Source organism: Lepisosteus oculatus, chromosome 14 (assembly GCF_040954835.1).
Source record: "Lepisosteus oculatus isolate fLepOcu1 chromosome 14, fLepOcu1.hap2, whole genome shotgun sequence".
Classification (NCBI taxonomy): Eukaryota; Metazoa; Chordata; class Actinopteri; order Semionotiformes; family Lepisosteidae; genus Lepisosteus; species Lepisosteus oculatus.
In genome coordinates, this window is record NC_090709.1 from 41440851 (window position 1) to 41443950 (window position 3100).

Genomic DNA, 3100 nt, shown 5'->3' on the forward strand with positions numbered 1-3100 from the left:
ACCACTGTCAACACCACACTCCCTACAGTACAGCCACTGTGATGACCATTGTATCAGAACAGTCTATCTGTCACAGTAGACACAGCCCACAGGCAGCTGGAGAGACAGGCACACAGACTGACACAAGGAGGAAGAAATCAAGACAGGAGAGTCTCCTACCTCCAACCAAACTCCTCATCCACTCGGGTCATTCCATTGCCAGCGTCTGGACTTCCTGGAAAATGAGGGAAAAGACCGCATGTGAGAGAATCCCACCTCTATCACAACTCCCCATCCATACCCACCTTCCTACTGTCAGACTGTGGATCCTGGAAAATCAGGGAAACGAAGTTGGGAGAGAACTTCTCACCATCACAACACCCCGTCTGTACCCGTCTTCCCACTGTCAGCCTCTGGACATCCAGGAAAAGTAGGAAACAGACTGCAGGTGAGAGAATCCCACCTCTATCACAACTCCCCATCCATACCTGTCTTCTCTCTGTCAGCATCTGGACATCCTGAAGAAAGTTGGGAGAGAGCTTCCCACCTCCATCACAACTCCTAATCCATACCTGTCTTCCCACTGTCAGCCTCTTGCTCTTCCCAGTTCAGGCTCGAACCCCCTGCCTTCGGGGCAGGAGTAGATGAGAGAATCCCACCTCTATCACAGCTCCCCATCCATACCTGTCTTCCCACTGTCTTCCCAGTTGAGATCAAGCACACAGCAGCTCTCAGAGGGGAGGAGAGCAGAGGGATGGAGCCAGTTCAGAGAGGGGGGGTGATTAGGAGGCCATGATGGGTCAAGACCAGGGGGGGAATCAGGCCAGGACACTGGGGTAACACCCCTACTCTTCTCCAGAAACACCCCGGGATTATATAAAGAAGAAATTAAAATAGTTAAGGGCATAAACATACAGTGATTTAACAAGAGAAACCACACCAATAAGGGAACAGGGCAGCTGGAACATTATTAACATGACGAATATCACGCTGGGGGTCACAGAAAATAATAATCTTACTGTATGAGCAACAGGACTGTGCTGACCAGTTTCAAACAGATATTTTTAGATTCTCTGAAGAAGTACAAGAAAAATTAATTCACAAACTCTTTAAACCACACAGACATTTGAAGCATTCGACATTTCCTTCTACGACTAACAGTAGTAACTCCTTACACTTCTGCAGCTCTTTCCTGGACCCTCCACTCAGAGCTCTTCCCAGGTCATGGGGATCCCCTCCAGCCCCACCTGGATGATGCTCCAGGACACCAGGAGTCTAACGTTACTGACACCTTGGGGACAACGGTCGTTAAGAAGAACGCGGTCACTTTTATCTTTCTGAATTTGGCCTGGTGTTTCTAATCTCTGGGATCTGTGACCCAACAGTGACAGGGGGTGGAGTTCAGCACAAAACAGCTGCATCTCCCCTCAGTCTAGACTGTGGGGTCTTTCAGTGTGATGGACACCCTGTGCGTGTTTGTGTTTGTAAAGGAGGTGGAGTGCGTTTACTGCAGCAGCACAGAGGCACAGTGATCGGCACTGTCATCTCGCAGTTCTGGCTGCCTTGCTTCAAGTCTGGACCAGGGCTGCTGTGTGTGTGGAGTCTGCATGTTCACCCACACTTAGGGAGGACTTCCTCTGGGTCCTCCAGATTCCTCCCACAGTCTCAAGACACGCCGATGGATTAACTGCCTGCTGGGAAAAATGGCCCTGGTGTGACAGTGTTTGTCCTGTCCAGTGTGTGTGTGTGTGTGTGTGTGTGTGTGTGTGTGTGTGTGTGTGTGTGTGTGTGTGTGTGTGTGTCCTGTGACGGACTGGTGTTCTGTCCAGGGTGTGTGTCCTGTGATGGACTGAAAAAACACAAATCATACAATCCCACCTCTATCACAACTCCTCATCCATACCTGTCTTCTCACTGTCAGCGTCTGGACATCCTGGAAAATGAGGGAGAGAGCTTCACAACTCACTTTTACTACTGCTGCTCATAAAAATAACCATTACTTCTTCTATTACTACTGCTGCTACTGATAATAACAATACTACTGCTTGTATATCTGGTGCCACTGCTGAAAACAACATTACTGTTGTATTTATATATAAATAACATTACTAGTTATTTATAAGAACGAGAACATTATGCATCTATTAGCAGTGGTGCTACTGAAAATAAAGATACTACTGTTTCTATTACTACTGCTGTTATTTATAATAACAAGAACATTATGCATCTATTTGCAGTGGTGCCACTGAAAATACAGATACAATTTCTATTCCTACTGCTGCTACTAAACATAAAGACACTACTGCTTGTATTACTAATTCTCCTGCTGAAAATAACAATAATGCTTCTATTCCTACTGCTGCTCCTTAAAATAACTACTGCTTCTATGCTTGTGTTACCACTGAAAATAACTCGACTGGTTCTATTACTAATTTTATTACTGAAAATAACACTACAGCATGCATTACTAGTGCCGCTACTGAAAAACACTACTGCTTCTATTCCTAGTGCTGCTACTAAACATAACGACACTACTGCTTCTATTACTAGTTCTCCTGGTGAAAATAACACTACTGCTTCTATTACTACTGCTACTGATAATAACACTACTGTTTATATAACTACTGCTACTGATAATAACACTACTGCTTCTATTACCACTGCTACTGATGATAACACTACTGCTTCTATTACCACTGCTACTGATGATAACACTACTGCTTCAATTACTAGTTCTCCTGGTGAAAATAACACTACTGCTTCTATTACTACTGCTACTGATAATAACACTACTGTTTATATAACTACTGCTACTGATAATAACACTACTGTTTCTATTACTACTGCTACTGATAATAACACTACTGTTTCTATTACTAGTGCTGCTCATTAAAATCACAACAGTACTGCTGCATATGAAAATAGCAATATTACTGCCTCTATTTCTAGTGCTGCTACTAAACAACGACACTACTGCTTGTATTACTAGTTCTGCTGCTGAAAACATCAACACTACTGCTTCTAATTCTAGCCCTTTTACTGAAAATATCGACAATACTGCTTCTCATTCTAGTCCTGGTACTGAAAATATCAACACTACTACTTCTCATTCTAGTACTAT